We start from the raw sequence: 18,844 nt of genomic DNA on the forward strand, positions 1-18,844 counted from the left end.
ATAGGAGTATTTTCCCATTTCAACATATCTGCTTTAAGATCCCTCAAACAAACTATTTTGCAAAAAAATTGCTTCCCAAATTTGTTAGTGTTTGTAAGCAGTATTCCTAAGCATGCTCTACATAAATGAAAAATAACATTTTGGGTCAATGAAGCACTTACTGAAACACCTCCTGCACAGATCAAGGTTTACTACTTCTGAATACTACAGTAATGAGACCACACCTTTGTTATATTACGACATAAGTTTTTTTTTTTTCTTTTAACAGCAATACTAGCCTGAACACTTTTTTAAAATGGCAATCTTTTGGCCACTAGAGGAGGTCAGTAATATTTTTCAATCTGAAAGCTAATATGAAGGTTAGTACTGGTCAAAAAAAAAAGTAAACTTTAGACTAAATCCAATATATATACCTTTATGCCTTAGACTTTGACGTTTTGAGAACATTTAAAAGCATTTCAAATTAAATAATATAGTTCAAAGTTATCAATTAAAATACCAGAAATGCTTAAAAACTGATCTGAACAAAAAGAAAAAGCCAAAAAACCTCCTTAAAGTTGCGGCTAAATTTGGTAGCTTGGTTTAATTATATGGAAGATAAACTCATACATTACCATTCTGCACAGTTTGTTCATCAGTCTATCTACCCTCCAAAGAAAGTGGTATAAAATATAGTAAAAAGGTTGACTTTAAAAAAACAAATAGCACTTGCCTTTTGAAAACCTTCTTCCTTTTCCTAATAACACTCTGTAGCAAGAAGCATAGCAAAGAAATTGAGAGAGAAATTAAGTAATTTCCTCATGGTGTCAAAAATTACCTAGTTATTAATGTCATAGTTCCTCACTCCCACTCCCTCCACCTAAACTACACTGTCTCTCTCTGTTTTAATTATGGAAAATGAGAAAATACAAGATTAAATGTTAACATAAGCATAATAAAGGATTTTTCTGAAAATAAAATTCTGAAACCCATAATAAAATCAAACAAGCTGTGTTGTGAGCATCCATACATTTAACTTCAATATTACTATTTTAAAACAAACCACATGAGAAGCCAGATACAATATCTAAGAGAGCAATTTAATCAATAAAATTGTAATTTAAAATATGCAATGGAAACAATTTTAGCTTGTCCAGGTCAATATAAATATATTATCTGAGATAAAATTTAGCATGACAATTTCATGCTCATTAATATTAAAATTTATTTAGGCTTTCAAATACTTATGGGTCCCCCACTAGAGAAGTTACAGTCTGTAGCAAAAACCCCACAAGGATATGAGTGAGAAAATGGGCTTTTGAATCACTGTAACAGATAATTAGACATATTACTTATTACCTTCCCTGGGCTTCATTTTATCTTTAAAATGATATGGCTAGTCCAGAAGTGTAATTCTCTATACTAAACCTAAATACCAAAACTCAGGCTGAAAATGTACATATACAATGGAAACTAAATAAGACAGTCCCTTGCGGATCCAGCTGGAGAGAGAAAACATACAATTCATCAAGAAAACTAACTTTATAAGAAAAGGCTCAACTGACAATGATTTCCAGGAACTGAACCACTCATGAATCAAAATTTTAAAACATATATTTTCAAATAGTATTACACAGGATTTTTATCCTATTTCAATGATCTAAAACTTAGGTACAGTACAATTAATTTCACTGAGCGCACTATTTGCTTACCCTCAAGATACTTTTCTCAAATCATGCTGAAAATCAGAACATTTGTAAAAATTAGCCCATAAACTACTACGGGAGAGCTTTTTCAAATCCTAGTCATTCCTGCATCATAATTTAAGAACTAGTATCAAATATAGCAACTCATTTGAAGGTCATTTATGGGAGTTGGTTATTCACTTGGCATTTTCTTTTACTAAACTAGAACATGCGATAAACTTTCCTTTACAGAAATACATGAATAGGCAAAATGCTGAAGTGAGATGAAGCTGGAAAAATTAACCAGGGCCTATCATACACCCTAGTTCCTGTGTCGTAAGCAATGACTTACCTAACTCAGGGCTAAAAAGCTGAGTGTTACAAGTACACTAGAGGGGAAGAAGAGAGTAAGACATTGCTTATGACCATCCAAAGTAAAAGAAAAACCCCAAATATAACATGGTACCATAGAAGTAGAGGGCTATAACAGCTGCCCCCATTCTTTGCTTGGTTTCAATCTTCTTTTCTTACACTTATAATTCAGGGCTTCTGATTCCATAATATCATATACCTGCATCCATGGCTCCTGTTTCTCTTAGGATCAAGTCCATGCATTGCTAATAAGGTCTTGGTAGAGGTAGAAATACAATTACACTTAACTATCAGCCTCTATATTCATTTAGTATCCGATATTTAAAATATGTCACAACAGTATTGGTGTATAATAGTGTTTTGTTCCAGCACGTACAGTCATGTACTGCATAATGTTTTTGTCAATGACAGACCACATATATGATGGTGGTCCCACAGGATTATAATACCATATTTTCATTGTACCTTTTCTATGTTTTGACACACAAATAATTATCATTGTGTTACAACTGTCTATAATATTCAGTACAATAGCATGTTATACAGGTTTGTAGCCTAGGAGCAATATGCTCTATCATATAGCCTAAGTGTGTAATAGACTATACCATCTATATATAAGTTCACTCTGTGATATTTGCACAACAACAAAATCGCGAAACTATGCTTTTCTCAGAATGTATCCCTATTGTTAAGAATGTGGGTATTTGTTATAAGGCTATATTACATTGTGAAACAGTGGAACTATCTTAACCATTAAGACTACAGTTCAGTAGTATTAAGTATATCCACTTTATTGTATAATTAATCTCCAAAACGTTTTCAGCTTACAAAACTGAAACTCTATATCCATTAAACAGCAACATTCCATTTTTCACTCCCCCTGTCCCTGGCAACCACCATTCTACTTTCTGTCTCTATGAATTTGACTACTCTATGCACCCAATATGAGTGGAATCATACGGTATTTATCTTTTGGTGACTGGCTTCACTGAGCATAGTGTTCTCACACTTCAGGAACATGTGGCAGAATTTCCTTTTTTTTTTGAGACAGAGTCTTGCTCTGTTACCCAGGCTGGAGTGCAGTGGCGGGATCTCAGCTCACTGCAAGCTCCGCCTCCCGGGTTCACGCTATTCTCCTGCCTCAGCCTCCGGAGTAGCTGGGACTACAGGTGCCCGCCACCTCGCCCGGCTAGTTTTTTTGTATTTTTTAGTAGAGACGGGGTTTCACCATGTTAGCCAGGATGGTCTCGATCTCCTGACCTCGTGATCCGCCCGTCTCGGCCTCCCAAAGTGCTGGGATTACAGGCTTGAGCCACCGCGCCCGGCAAATTTCCTTATTTTTTAAGGTTGAGTAATATTCCACTGAATGGACATACCACATTTTGCTTATATATTTGTCCATTTATGTACACATAGGTTGCTTCCATGTTTCTGCAACTGTGAATCATACCAGGAACATGGGTATACAAATCTCTTCAAGATCCTTATTTCATTGCTTTTGGGTAAATACCCAGAAGTGGTAGATCATATTTTAATTCAGTTTTTCATTTTTTGAGGAATTGCCATACTATTTTCCACACTGGCTGTACTATTTTACATCCCTATCAACAGGGTACAAGGGTTCCAAGTTCTTCACATCCTTGCCAACACTTGTTATTTATTTGATAATAGCCACCCTAATGGGTTTAAGGTGGTATCTCATTATACTATTAATTTGACTCTGTCACTCAGGCTGGAGTGCAGTGGCATAATCTCAGCTCACTGCAACCTCTGCCTCCCAGGCTCAAGCAATACTCACAGGTCAGCCTCTCCAGCAGATGGGACTACAGGTGCACACCACCACGTCCAGCTAATTTTTGTATTTTTTGTAGAGATAGGGTCTCAATATGTTGCCCAGGTTGGTCTTAAACTCCTGGTTTCAAGCGATCCACCCGCCACTGCCTCCCAAAGTGCTGGGATTACAGGCAAGAGCCACTGTGCCCAGCCTTTCTGATTTAGTCTTGGTCAGGGTTGTGTTTCTAGGAATTTGTCCATTTCATCTAGGTTACTCGATCTTATGGCATACAATTTTTCATAATGTCTTACAATTCTTATTTTGTATAGTCAGTAGTACAGTAATCCCCTCTTTCCCATGGTTTCATGTGCCTAGATTCAGTTACTTGTGGGAAAATCTGATCCAAAAATAGGTGAGTAGAGTACAGTAACACATTTTGGTGGGGGGGGGGGACCAGGGGGAGAGAAGAGAGAACAAGAGCCAGAGTGAGCATGCACATGTGCTCACATTCATATAAATTTTCCTACAGTATACTGTTATAATCATTCTATTTTATTATTTGTCATTGTTGGTAATCTTACTGTGCTAAATTTCTAAAATAAACTTTATTGTAAGTATGTATGCATAGGAAAAAAATTTATATATATACATAGAGAGTTCGGTACCATCTGTGGTGTTTCAGGCATCCACTGGGGGTCTTGGAATATATCCCCTTGTGAATAAGGCAGGACTCCTATAACATCCCTACATTAATTCCTGATGTTAGTAATTTGAGTGTTCTTTTTTTCCTTCGTCCATCTAGCTAAAGGTTGGTCAAATTTCTTGATCTTTTAAATCAAGTTTTAGTTTCAATGATTTTCTCTACTGTTTTTCTAGTCTCATTTTGTTGATTTCAGCTCACATCTTTATTATTTCCTTCCTTCTGCTAGCTTTGGCTTTACATTATTTTCCTTTTTAATTTGTAAAGCTATGTTGTTGATCTGAGGTCTTGTTTACTAATGTAGTGTTTATAGCTATATTTCCCCTTAGCACTGCTTTCACTGCATCCCCTACGTTTTGGTATGTTTGTATTCAACTCTTAGCATTTTCTAATTTCCCTTGTAATTTCTTCTTTGCTCCACTAGTTGTTTAACTTCCATGATCCTGTAAATTTTCCAGTTTTACTTATTACTAATTTCTCAAGTCACCCAGCTGTGGTCAGAGAGGACACTTTATATGGTATTTATCTTTCAAAATGGAATAAGATTTAATCTTTGTCCTAATATATGATCTATCCTAGAAAATGTCCCATGTGTACTTGAGAAAAATGTATATATTATAGTTTGGTACAGTGTTCTGTATATGTCTTTTAGGCCTAGTTGGTATACTGTGTTAAGTTCTCTGTTTCTTAATTCTGTCTGGTCTATTACTGTAAAGGGGCATTAAATTATTATTGTAGAACTGTCTATTTCTCCTTTCAATTCTGTTTTTGTTTTATATTATTTTGATGGTCTGTCTTAGTATGTAAATGTTTATAACTGTTATAGTCTTCTTGCTGCAGCAAATCTTTTATTAATACACAATGTCCTTATTTGTCTCTTAAAATCTTCTCTAACTTAAAGTCTATTTTCTCTGATATTACTATAACTAACCCTGCTCTCTTTTGGTTGCTATTTGCATAAATATTTTCTTCCATTCTTTCACTTTCAATCTGTTTGTTGTCTTTGGATCTAAAGGGTCATATAGACAGCGTGTAGTTGATCATGTTTTTTATTTTGCTGTCAACCAGGCAGGAGTGCAGTGGCGCAATCTTGGCTCACTGCAACCTCTGCTGCCCAGGTTCAAGCAAGTCTCCTGCCTCAGCCTCCCGAGTAGCTGGGATTACAGGCACCTGCCACCGTGCACAGCTAATTTTCGTAGTTTTAGTAGAGATGAAGTTTTACCATCTTGGCCAGCCTGGTCGTGAACTCCTGACTTCGTGATCCATCAGCCTCAACCTCCCAAAGTGCTGGGATTACAAATGCGAGCCACTGCACCTGGCCCGATCATGTATTTTTAATTCATTCTGTCAGTCTCTATCTTTCAATTGAAGAGTTTGATTTATTTACATTTAAAGTAGTGACTGATAAGGAAGAACTTACTTCTTTTTGCTATTTTTCTATGTGCCTTATTAGCATTTTTGTCCCTCATTTCTTGCATCACTGTCTAGTTTATCATGGTTTAGTTAATTTTTCTTTTTCTTTTTTTTTTTTGAGACAGTCTCTCACTCTGTCACCAGGCTGGAGTGCAGGGGTGTAATCTTGGCTCACTGCAACCTCCACCTCCTGGGTTCAAGAGATTCTCCTGCCTCAGCCTCCCGAGTAGATGGGACTACAGGCCCATGTGACCAGGCCCAGCTAATTTTTGTATTTTTAGTAGAGACTGGGTTTCATCATGTGGGCCAGGGTGGTCTTGATCTCTTGACCTCGTGAGACACCCGCCTCAGCCTCCTAAAGTGCTGGGATTACAGGTGTGAGCCACTGCGCCCGGCCTAGTTGATTTTTCATAGTGAAATGTTTGATTTTTTTTCGTATTTCCTTTTCTGTATTTTTATAGCTATTTTTTTGTGGTTATCATCTGGATGATATCCTGAAGTTATAACACTATAATCTGAACTTACACTAGCTTAACTTCAGTAACATACAAAAACTCTATTCTTTTGCAGCTCTGTCTTCACCCCTTTCAGTTGCTGATGTCACAAAATTACATCTTTATATTCTATATGACCAAAAAAATGAGCAAATATTCTTTGAAATCCATTAGTCTACAGAAAAGTCTGCAATTACAAACCAGTTACAATACTACTAGTTTTTAGGCTAATTGTGTTCTTAAACATGTATCATTTTCTTAAATCATGTAGAAAACAAAAAGCAGAATTACAAAGTGTTACAATAATTCTAATTTTTATAATTGCTCACACATTGACTTTTACTAAGATTTTTATTTCTTCATACAGCTTAGAGGTATTGTCCAGTATGCTTACAATTCACTTCAGAGGACTCCCTTAAGCATTTCTTGCAGTGCAGGTCTAGTGGTAAATAGCAAAGCTAACTCCCTTAGCTTTTGTTTATTTGGGCATGTTTAAATTTCTCCCTCACTTTATCCCCTCTTTTTACTGCTGGAAAACTAATTTTTTTTTTCTTTCTCTCTTTCTTTAAGAGACAAGGACTTGGTATTTTGCCAGGCTGAATTTAAACTCCTGCGGTCAAGTGACTCTCCTGCCTCAGCCTTCCAAGTAGCTAGGACTATAGGCACACACCATCACACCTGCTATCTCCTTCTCTCTTGAAGGACATTTTTGTCAGACATAGGATTGGGTTTTTACTGAGATGAGGTCTTGTTATGTTGCCAAGGCTGGTCTCAAACTCCTGGCTTCAAATGATCCACCTGCCCCAGCCTCCTGAATAGCTGAGATTACAGGTGCAATGCCACCATGCCTGGTTCCACAAATACGGGAATCTTGGTTGACAGTTCTTTCCTTTTAGCGTTTTGAATATATTGGTCCAATACCTTCTGGCTTCTAAAGTTTCTGACAAGAAATCTGTTGATAATTATATTGAGGATTCCTTTTATATGATAAGCTGCTTCTGATTGCTTTCAGGATACTCTATATGTCTTTTGAAAGTTGATTATATATGTGAATCTCACTGATTTTATCTTATTCGGAGTTCGTTAAACTTCTCACGTTTATATTCATGTCTTTCATCAAATTTGAGAAGTTTTCAGCCATTATCTCTTTGATTATTCTCTCTGCTCCTTTTTTCTCCTGGCACTCTCAAAATGTGTATTGAGGTCCGCCTGATATGTCCCACAGTTCTCTTAGGCTCTGTTCACTTCAATCTTTTTTCTTTCTGTTCTTCAAACTCAATCATATCCACTGTCCTATATTTAAGTTCACTGATTGTTCTGTTTGTGCAAATCTGCCTTTGAATCCCCCTAGTGAATTTTTCATTTCAGTTACTAAAGTTTCTAGCGCCATAATTTCTTTTTGGTTTCTTTTCAGGTTTTCTATTTCTTCATTGATATTTCTATTTTGTTCACTTATCTTTTTCTTAACTTTCCCCACATCTTCCTATAGTTATTTGAGTATCATTAAAGTAGTTGCTTTAAAGTCTTTGTGTAGTAGATCAGCCATCAAGTCTTTTTCAGGGACAGTTCCTGTTGATCTATATTTTTCCCTTGAAAAGGCCACATTTTCCTGTCTCCTTCTATGCCTTTTGTTTTTTTGTTGAAAACTGGACCTTTGAATTTACTGGTGTGGTAACTCAGGAAATCAGGTTCTTTTTTTCCTCATGGTTTGTTATTTGTTATTGTTATTTTTTATCATTGTAGGCTATTTCTGTGCCAAGGATCCAGCCTGAGGTGGAAAAGTAAAGTCTTCTTAGGGTCTTTTCTAGCCTTGTACCTTTCCCTGAGCATGCACAGTCATCACTTTCTAATTTTTCCTGTATATGCAGCTGTTTATGAATGTCCCAGTCTTTAATGTCTTGCTCCCAAAAGGAAAAAGAGAAAAGTTAAGGAGAAAGAGGGCACTGGCCCTTCAAGTCCCCTGGAAATCACTACAGCCAGAGGGGAAGGGACTTGCAACAACAATGGTCACCCACTTTTTGTCTGCCCCTCTGTGATAAGAAGCCATAATTGGCAGTCAGAGAATCCTTTGTGCTCACTCTGGCTCCCACAAGTTGTGTATGGATTGCTCTAGGAACACATGTACAGCTGCCTGCCACCAGGCTTGGATGGGTAGAGGTATAGGAAGCTACTACTGTGTTAAGAGCTGAAATTAACCGAAATTAACAGCAATTTATCACTCAAGCCTTCCCTGGAACTTGCAAGCCTTTAGTAGACTCAAGAGTTTCAAAACAGTTATATTAGACATATCTGGCTAGTGTAATTGTTGTCTAGGTGGGGAGACAGATTCTTGGTGCTTCCTGCTCTGCCATCTTCCCCAAATCCTATCTCCATCCATAATGTTTTTGAAGGAAAAGGTACACAGAAGAGAAAAATATACCATTGTCTGGATTATAAGACTGAAGGTAGCTTTTACATTTTCTTCCTTTTTTTTTGTTAAAGAGACAGGGTCTCATTGTGTTACCCAGGTTAAAGTACAACAATGCGATCACAGCTCACTGTAGCATCAAACTCCAGGCTCAAACGATCCTCCTGACTCAGGTTGCCCAGTAGATGGGACTACAGGCATGTGCCACCATGCCCGGCTTGTATTTTCTTACTTTATAATTAACAAATATTACTTTAAAAAACCATGGTTGAGGGGTCAATAACATTTATGTAATACAACAATTTGCAGAAATAGTTTTAAGACTTGATAAGCATTGTTAGAGCTAACTGTACGAGTATTTCAGGTTGCTGCTCTTGAAATAATGTTACCACTTACCAATCAATAATCAATGTTCTCATAATCCATTCAATTTCATTTTTTATGTAAAATGGGGGCTTCTGGGAGAATTAAATAACACATTAAAGTGCTGAATTATTCCTTCTATCCCTCTATAGATTAGAGGAGTACTATTAAGAAGAACAAGGGGCTAAGAACTGAACAGCAATATAAGCATTCCTATATTAATCATTATTTGCCTGTGAAGTACATGGAGTTCCCGTGTGACTGAACTGTTTTCAGCTAGGGTAATATTTTAATCTATGGGACACTAATTTACTTTACTATCTATTTTTATTATTCCTACCCCAATGTTGTTTTTCATTCTCAGTATCAGACAAGCTGAGAATATGTACCAAGCAATAAAGATAATATAAGTATAATACTTTTAAGTGATTGATTAAAAAGATTTATTTGATGAAAAAGAGCAGTTCTGTGTTGACTTTAGGAAACATTTTCTCCCAGCTAATGTCCTAATACTCAGCAAGTAAAACTGGAAAACAGTTTATATTGCTGTCAATATGTATAAGTCATATCTCCCACCATTACTTTTCCATATTAAATATAGAAAAAAGCAGAATCTCATGTGTCCCAGTGACTGTCAGAAATCTTCCCTCTTCATTAAATAAAAATTTAAATACCACATTAGGGCATTGTACAGAAATAACTTTTGCAGTATATAATCTCATTTTCTTTAATATCTTCTGTAAGAATTATATGGAACAGTTATTCGACTCTAGATTAACTTTTTTTTATAACTTGTTATCTAAATAAATTATTTCACAAATTACAGATGAAAAAGGATAGAGAATTAAGCTGAAAATCTAGTAATAGTAACCTAAATTGTTAGTGGTAAACATGTAGTAAACATTATAAAAACTTGAAAATCTGGTAAACTCTATGCAAAATTATAAAATGCATTTTCAGAACATTATACTTGTATAACTGCCAATCCTACCCTTTCCTTTAAACTTTCTTTAAAAACAAATAATTAACAAATTCATAGTAATGTGGTGTGAAATGGCAAGTAGACTTTTTTTTTTTCTTTTTACTTTGGGAAATACTAAGAGATTAAGGCAGTTAGGGGTTGAAATCAAAAGACAGAAAAATGACAAACCGAGGAAACAGAAACTAAGAATAGGATAGGAGAGCAAAAGTTACGAATAAACAGGAATTTCAAAAAGGAGAAAAGAAATAATAGGATGAAACAGATATATTAACTGTAGCTGAGGGCATGTGATTGGAGTTTTGTTAACAATAAGAGCACTTGGGTTAAGTATACAATTCCACCTTTCCTTGCAGGTAGCGTATTCTAAATTTTCTTGGTTGCTGGGAATTTTCCCATCTCTCAAGGGAATATAGGCTGGCCTCCAGTCCCTATAACCTAAACAGCTTAATTAAAATGAATGGACCTATGACATCAATACCTGTGAGAGCTTCAAATTTTCAATATGCATCTGAGCAGAGGGGACATCTATGCTCAGCTTTAGTAGATATTGAAAAATTGTTTTCCAAGTGTGTGCACACTTTACAACTTACATCAGCAATGTATGAGATTACTTGTTGCTCCACGTCCTCACCTTGGTGTTTTTTTTTCTTTTTTTTTCTTTCTAAGCCATTCTGGTGGGTATATGGTGCTATCTCACTGAGGTTTAAATTTGCACTTCTCTGATGATTAATAGCATGAAGTACCTTTATTTATGTTTATTACCCATCTGAGCATCCTACTATGAAGCAGCAGTCAAATCTGGCTTTTTCCCCCTTAATTGAACTTCCTAAACTTTTTGTTTTGATTTGTAAAAATCTCCCTGTCTTTTTGACATAGTATCTTGTTAAGTTACATTTCTTCGATTGGTTATATTAGTTAATATGATTAGCTATCTAAATATCTTCTTCCTTCACTATTCAATGTACAATCTTCCCAATCCTTTTACCATCTTGGTAAAAGCTAAGCACCTTCTCAGACAGAAGAACCCACCTGAAAAATCACTGACCTTTCCTCTCTCTCCAAGATTTATTTTTTGAAGTATTTAGGTATAAACCAAAAATGAAATTCTAGGCACCCCACCAACTGGCTGAATGTACCCTCCTCCTGGCCAAGGGGACCCAACTAAACCTGAAAAACTAGTTCAGACCATGACTGGAAGAGAGGTGGGTCAGGCATGCCTCATTATACTATCCTCCCTTGGGAGTTCAGGCACAGAGCTGACCAGCATAACATTAAAATAGAGTTTCTAAGACTAACAGAACAGACTCTACAGCAAGAAGATACCAAATTCCAGCCTGACTCTAGTATAGTATAGTAGGGCCCTGAAAGAAACCGAAGTATTTTATTCCAAAACATATTTCTTTGACATATTTTGAAATGGCCCCGCAAAACTGTCTCTTATAGGGGAAACTTACTTCCTATAGAGAATAGAGAGCCTTTCCCTATCCAGGTCTTTTTCTAATCCTGAAGAGTCTTGAGTCTAGAGCCTTTTCAGGATCTGTATAGGAAACATTTGCCTTCCACTGCCTCTGGTGGGGCAGCCACCCATGAGACTTCATTTACGTAAGAAATAACCTTGGTCTCCACAATCCCTTATCTTAACCCAACCACTTCTTTCTATTGATTCTAAGCCTTTAGATAACTCAACAAATTGCCAATCAGAAAATCTTTGAATCTCCCAATGACATTGTAAGCTTCCCACCCCTTCCAAGTTTTCCTGCTTTTCTGGACTGAACTAATGTATGTCTCACATGTACTGTTGATGTTTTATGTCTCCTAAAACATAACCCAAGCTGTAACCCAACAAACCTTGGGCACATGTTCTCAGGACCTCCTAGGGCTGTGTCATGGGTCATGATCCATAACCTTGACAAAATAAACTTCTAACGTCTCAGATACCAGTTTTCAAATACTGCAGGCAGGAAAAAATGACAAATATGAAGTTACTTATAAATGCTTGACAACTCAATTATTTTTATTCCAGAAGACTATAAAAACTAAAGGGGGTTGGTTGGTATCTTGCTTTCCTCTTTGATTTCACCAACCTCAAAAATGCTGGTAGTTTGATACTATCCACATTGTGGTGTTTTAAAAAAATTTACTAATGGTATATGGATTACTGCATGCAATTTGGCAGTTAATTCCCATTATTAGGAACCAAATTCTTGATTTTAATGACTGAAACATCCAGAGACAACATGAAGTTTCTTTGCTGGTTAATAAAGGTCAGTTGTGATTCTATATACTTATTTTTCTACAACTTGAGAAAATGGCAGAGCCCTGACTACTGTGAGAACTATTTGTCCTTCCCTCAAAATTTAAAACTCTTGAATGTAAAGAGGAAGTAAAATCTGATCCTCTGTCATCATCATATGATGCAAATAGGTAAATGGAGACTTGGTTCTAATACACTCATGAAATTACTTACATGAAATAAATACTCAAAATAATAAGTTATATTTGCATTATTAAACACTTCCCACTTAAATCATATTCAAATGTGAAGCTAAGTTTTATATAATTTATAAAGCAGATAAGTATAGAAAGGGTATCTGTTAAAATCTAATACTGATTTAAAATGGCACACACCAACAGTATGACTTTATATAACCTTGATATTTAAAAACTACTAAGAGTTAATAATTCTGCCATCTAGCTATTTTAGAAGTTTCCTAAGATTATGTCAAATTTAAGACGAAAAAATGAAAGTGTCAACTAAGTAGAAACTGCTCCTAAAATTAGAAAAAAAAGCAGCAAATCAAACTGACTCTGACAGAGCACGGGGGAAATATTTCATTATGGCAAAAGCAACAAAATTTTTAAAAGATCTCTAAAGTGGGTCTTGAGCTTCACTTAGATGGCTCAATAATGCGGTTCTCTCGGTAAAAGACTTTTTCCACACTTCATTTTATTTCAAGTAAAATATATGTTCCTTTCAAAAATTGTTTTCCATATAATTTCCTAAAAAAGAAATCTCTAAGCTTCTCAGGTTGTGTATGAACCTTTCTTTCAAAGTTCATTGATGCTTCACACATGAATTTGGCCTTCACAAAGGGTAAGAACAATTCCACAAATGTTAAATGACAAAACAATTGCCTCTAGATTCCCACTACAGAAAATCAACATCTCTAAAAATTACCATTTGGATTCTTCCTCCCTAATTTTATATTTTCATATGAATCTCTGTGTCATGGATAATTTCCACAATCTGGGGAAAGTCTGTGTGGCCCATAGGCACCAACACTGTAGGATCTACTAAGGTAGATCCTAAATCTTACGGACATAAGAATGTCATATGATTACCATAAACTCTGTCAGAGGCAAGAAACTTAACTTTTTCAAGATGATTTTTAAATCTGCTAGTGTCAGGAAAGCCTTCTTGCTAGTTTTAGGGATTTGAGGGGTTGAAGTGGGGAAGTACATTTTTTTCACAGTAAGCAGAAACTTTGTTTAATCAAAATCACATGTATTCTAGTTGTAGAAGATTCTGAAAATAATCCTATAATTTTAAAAAAGTATCAAAAGATGGTTTATTATATATCTTTGATAAATTATATATAAAATGCTCACAGAGCCCTTTGACAATAGGCACCTCTTTACTACAAAAATGTTAGCTTAACTTTATCTCACACAGCTTTCAGTTTTTTTAAAGAACTTTTACAAACACTATCTCATTTGAACTCAAGACAGCATGAAAGACGGCTAAGATATTAAAAACAAAACCCTATCTTTAAAAATAATTTAGTGTTGTCTCAAAATCATAAGGAGAAATGCAGAATATTAATGGATTCCACAGAATAAAGCCAGCACATTATTCCTAAATAAAATTACTGGTCTGGTATACCTATGTCCTTTTCTATTTTATAAATTGAAATAGAATTTTTGAATTTAAGAATGACCTTGGGAATAACTTTTTTCTGCAGGGGCTGCTGTATAATGTCACACTGAATTATGTGATTTCTAATACGTTGAGAATATTTAAATCATATAGTCATTTCGTTAAAAACTTTTCTTGTAGTGAGCAAGCCATTCTAGAATGGATACCAAGGAGGTCAAAAACAGTAAAGCTAGACAGAAAGTATTCTGTCAGTAATCACTGTAATACAAACCATGAGGATTTTAAGGGTGAAAAGCCTTCAAATATCACAAATTTCTCCCACAAAATCTGTTTTACAATACTGTAAATTATTTCAAATAAAAAATTTGCATGCCCAATGCTTTGCTGATTCCTACAAAGAAGGTTAATTAGAATATGTCTGAGTCTTTAAGAAGTTATGGTCTAAATAATACAGTTGTGAGGAACAAACAGAAAATATGAGAATACCTCATATTTTCTGCAGTTTTTGCATTGTTGAAATTTGCCGTTTGATACTGGATTACATTCTTAAATAAATGTGGTTATATTATACATTATTTTAATGTGCATTTCTTGCTTTATGTTTTTTGCTAATGTTATTACTTGCTGTTTATATCTATTTTAGACTATGAAAATTGATGTTAGACAAAAAGCAAATACAGCACATTCAAATGATTTTCTTATTTGAGTGCAACAGGGGTCATAAAGCAGTGGAGACAACTTGCAACATCAACAACGCACTTGGCCCAGGAACTGCTAACGAACGTACAGTGCAGTGGTGTTTCAAGAAGTATGCAAAGGAGATAAGAGCCTTCAAGACGAGGAGCGTAGTAGCTGGCCATCAGAAGTTGACAACGACCAACTAAGACCAATCATGGAAGCTGATCCTCTTACAACTACACAAGAAGTTGCCGAAGAACTCAATGTCGACCATTCTACAGTTGTTTGGGATTTGAAGCTAATTGGAAAGGTGAAAAAACTCGATTAAGTGGGTGCCTCATGAGCTGAGTGAAAATTTTAAAAATCACAGTTTTGAAGTGTCATCTTCTCTTATTCTACGTAACAATAAAGAACCACTTCTCGATCAGATTGTGACATGTGACGAAAGTGGATTTCATACAGTAATTGGTGACCACCAGCTTAGTGGCTGGACCAAGAAGAAGTTCCAAAGCACTTCCCAGAGCCAAACTTGCACCAAAAAAAAGGTGCCAGTCTGATCCACTACAGCTTTCTGAATGCTGGTGAAACCATTCCATCTGAAAAGTATGCTCAGCAAATAGATGAGATGTACAGAAAACTGCAATGCCTACAGCCAGCACTGGTCAACAGAAAGGGCCCAATTCTTCTTCACAATGTCTGACTGTACGTTGCACAACCAATGTTTCAAAAGTTGAACAAACTGGGCTACGAAGTTTTGCCTCATCCGCAATATTCACCTGACCTCTTGCCAACTGACTATCACTTCTTCAAGCAACTTGACAACTTTTTGCAGTGAAAATGCTTCCACAACCAGCAGGATGCAGAAAATGCTTTCCAAGAGTTTGAGAATCCCGAAGCACAGATTTTTATGCTACAGGAATAAACAAATTTATTTCTTATTGGCAAAAATGTGTTGATTGTAATGGTTCCTATTTTGATTAATAAAGATGTGTTTGAGCCTAGTTAAAATGATTTAAAAATCATAGTCCAAAACCACAGTTACTTTTGCACTAATCTAATATACAGTAGTGCCAGGATTCAAATCCACATTTGCCAGACTCCAGAATCCAGTACTGAAACAGTTACCAATATAATACACTGTCCTGTTTGACAATCCATAGGCAAAAAGAAAAATGAGCTTATATTTATCTTGCATAGGTATAGCAGAACTCAGATTATACACCATAATTTGCAGGAGGTGAACTCATGGGAATTGTTCATAAATAATCAGTTTATTAATGGTAACAGACAGACAAGTGAATTAACACAAAATCGAATACTCAGAAATCATGAACTAAATAAAAGACAGTACAGTCTCAGGCAAATTACTTAATTTTAATCTAAACCTGTTTCCTCTTCTGCAAAATAATACTCTATTTTTCAGGATAGCAGGGAGAAAATAAAACACATAAAGCACTGAATACAATGATTACTACTTGGTGATTCTCAGTAAGTGGTAGCTCCTATCATTATCATCATTATGCCTGTACAGTTTTAGAGTATCAAGACAGTAATGCATACTTAAATAGTAAAATTACTAAACTTAGCTTCTACAGTCAATATTCCTTAATGATACTGAAGAATGAATCAAGAAACATCTCACTAGCCCTGGTCTATGGGGAAAAAAAAACAATGATAACATTTGAAATTTCTCTCTCTTACATATTAAATGACTCAATAATTTACTTTTAGAATTCATATTTTAAATACGAATTCACTTAAATATTCACTGATAGGCTGCTCAGTTGGCATACATCACGTATTTTACTTTAGTACATTAAATAATATTAACAATAATTAACAAAGATTTCTCCTTGTCTACGAATAAACTATCTTTAAAAATAAGAAATGGTAGCTGGGTGCAGAGACTTACACCTGTAATCCCAGCATTTTGGGAAGCTGATGCGGGCAGAACACTTGAGTTCAGGGGTTCAAGATCAGCCTGGGCAACATGGCAAAATCCTGTCTCTACCGAAAATACAAAAAATTAATTAGTCAGGCATGGTGGTGCATGCCTATAGTCCCAGCTACTTGGGAGGCTAAGGTGAGAGGATCATTTGAGCCCAGGAGACAGAGGCTGAAGTGAACCGAGATCATACTCTATGCTGGGTGACAGAGTGACCTCATCTCAAAAAAAAAAAAAAAAAAAAAAAAAAGAAAGGGCAAGTTTGTACAAGGCATCACAACCCTGCAGTTGAGTATTTTTTTCAAGAACTGAAAATCACTTGAATTTGTTATCTCAGCTTAAGTCCCACTGTTCTGAGAGAGACCCAAGATTAAATCTATCCATTGTTCAAAGATGTAAAGAAATCAACAGTATAGGAGAAATATATATTTCATGCATTAATCTTCACTAAAGGAAGAAAACACAAAACAGGAACTTTGCAAAGGAACTGTCATTGGACTTAACAGAAAAAAGTGAGCAAAATAAAATACGTTTAATTAAAACAGAAAAAAACTTGCCCTGTAATAAAAATCAACTGATTAAGCCCTTAAAGGTCATCTCCATTAAAAATATAGAAATTAATTCTACTTAATAACATCTTTAATCACTAGTGAGATGGCTGGCCTTGATTAAATAACATGAAACAGGATGTTCTCCTTATATGCACATTTAGCTTCTCTCACCTAATGTAAAACTCTTCATCCAGAAACAAGATGGTATAATTTAGTGAATTTAGTTGAGACTCCAAATCTCTTGCTTTTCCTATATGCCATAAATGGGCAAATATATCAGTCATTCTGGTAAGAAACTTTGCATATTATCTCATTTATGTCTTACTACAACTTTGAGCGGAAGTACCAACATTGACAGCTGAGAATAAACACTAAGAAGAGGTTAATTACCACGGCCAAGCTCACACATGTCATACACGGCAGAGGCTGCATGTATGGCCTGGCTCCAGAGCATTGAGATTTTTTGAATACCAGCTCATTTCTCTTTTAAATAATAGAAAAACAATAATTTTTTTCCATATTTAGACTTTTCTGAAGTAACATTACCAAGATAACTAAGACTTAGAAAATGTTTTAAAAACTTAACACTAAAGTTTAAATATATAGTCCTAAAGCTAAAACAAAAAAAGACAGGTAACAGTCAATTTTATTTAGGCTGGTAAAAATCTTAATAAACCAAGAAAGAAAAGCTAATACGACTGGATAAAGTAGTATGCAATCTCAGGTGAGACTGGTTTTTCTTGGGTGTATGGGTGTAGGGGTGTGTGTGTGTGTGTGTGTGTGTGTGTTGTGTTTTGTGCTTGTTAAAAATAACCAAAACAGTACCTGAGATTTCACAATCACATACTTCTTTATCAATTGTGTTAGTTTTTCTTTTTCAGGCCAGACTGGTTTTTCTCGGGTGTAGGGGTGTAGGGGTGTGTGTGTGTGTGTATGTTTTGTGCCTGTTAAAAATAACCAAAACAGTCGTAGTGTTTCAACTACAACTCTGTGAAACACAAACAAACAAGTACAGGCAAGTATGTAAACAAGCAAAACTTCTCTAAAGTCATACTCAAGAATGATATGGTGGATTTAGAACTTTCTCTGTTCTTTGTTTTATCACGGTATTACTAAATTAGCTAATAATTCATATTTATTAATATATTTCTTTAGTCTACTTAATATTTATTAACAGAAGTCAAAGACAAGCTTTAAATTATATGAATGTACCTTATATATTTATATAATAAGACTTTCTACAGGTTTATCATTAGATAGCCTCACATTTACAAAGAATAACTGATTTACAAATGTTCGTACTAAGAATTTACCCAAAGAGTTATAACAAAAATAAACACTGAAGCTTTTACAAGTTAGGGTTTTACAATCCAATGTTATTTCAAAAATCCTTTTCTTTAGATCATAAAAAAGGTATTTATTATGAAGCAAATCATAAATAAAAAATCAAAATATGTTTTATGGAAAAGGGCATATTTTTGTTTTAGTTAACAAGGAACAATATTTATCTTTTCTTTTTTTGAGATGGGGTCTTGCTCTGTCGTCCAGGCTGGAGTGCAATAGTACAATCTCGGCTCACTGAAACCTCCGCCTCCCAGATTCAAGCAATTCTACTGCCTCAGCC

At 35.3% G+C, this 18,844-nt stretch overlaps 1 protein-coding gene across 5 annotated transcripts in view; it reads right to left on the reverse strand.

Moving 5' to 3' along the window:
* Positions 1–18,844, reverse strand: part of CERT1 (ceramide transporter 1) — a 148,985-nt gene that overhangs the window by 71,729 nt on the left and 58,412 nt on the right. The gene's annotated exons all lie outside the window — the stretch shown is intronic.

The sequence above is a fragment of the Trachypithecus francoisi genome, unplaced genomic scaffold (genome assembly GCF_009764315.1).
Source record: "Trachypithecus francoisi isolate TF-2019V2 unplaced genomic scaffold, Tfra_2.0 Lachesis_group2, whole genome shotgun sequence".
In the NCBI taxonomy this organism is placed as follows: Eukaryota; Metazoa; Chordata; class Mammalia; order Primates; family Cercopithecidae; genus Trachypithecus; species Trachypithecus francoisi.